The 601-nt window shown below is 41.8% G+C and overlaps 1 protein-coding gene across 3 annotated transcripts in view; it reads right to left on the minus strand.

Moving 5' to 3' along the window:
* Rfc1 (replication factor C subunit 1) overlaps nucleotides 1-601 on the minus strand; it is a 79356-nt gene that overhangs the window by 47360 nt on the left and 31395 nt on the right. The window lies entirely within an intron of this gene.

The raw sequence follows: 601 nt of genomic DNA on the forward strand, positions 1-601 counted from the left end.
GGATCTCTGTGAGTTCGAGACCAGCCTGGTCTACAAGAGCTAGTTCCAGGACAGGCTCCAAAACCACAGAGAAACCCTGCCTCGAAAAAAAAAAGAAAAAGAAAAAGAAAAAGCTGTGTGAGAACACAAGGAAGACAGTTGTGAATCAAGAGTCCTCACTAGAAACTACATCAGCCACAGAATCCTCACTGTGGAAAAACAGGCCCCAGAAGTCAAAGAAGTATGGTTGTCCTGTTTAAGCCACTGAGACAATGGTATTATGTTGTTGTGTCCAGAACAAATTAAAATATGGCCAGCAGACTCAAAAGTAAAGGCATTTAATAGAGATGATCCTCATATATTCCAGATACTGGAATTAACAGAAAAGCACTTGAAAGCAGAGTCTAACACCATCTACCTGAAGACAGGCCCTGTGTCTCTATGAACAAAACTGCTTTGTTTGTTTGCTTTATTTGTGGCCTGGACTGACTTCAAACTTCTGCCTCACCCTCTTCATCTTGATTATTTCCAGCATATGCCATGCTACCACAGCTGGTAAATTTGATCTTAAAATGCAAATGTTTTGCCAGGCACTGGTGGTACACACCTTTAATCCCAGCAC

The sequence above is a fragment of the Microtus ochrogaster genome, linkage group LG1 (genome assembly GCF_000317375.1).
Source record: "Microtus ochrogaster isolate Prairie Vole_2 linkage group LG1, MicOch1.0, whole genome shotgun sequence".
Lineage (NCBI taxonomy): Eukaryota > Metazoa > Chordata > Mammalia > Rodentia > Cricetidae > Microtus > Microtus ochrogaster.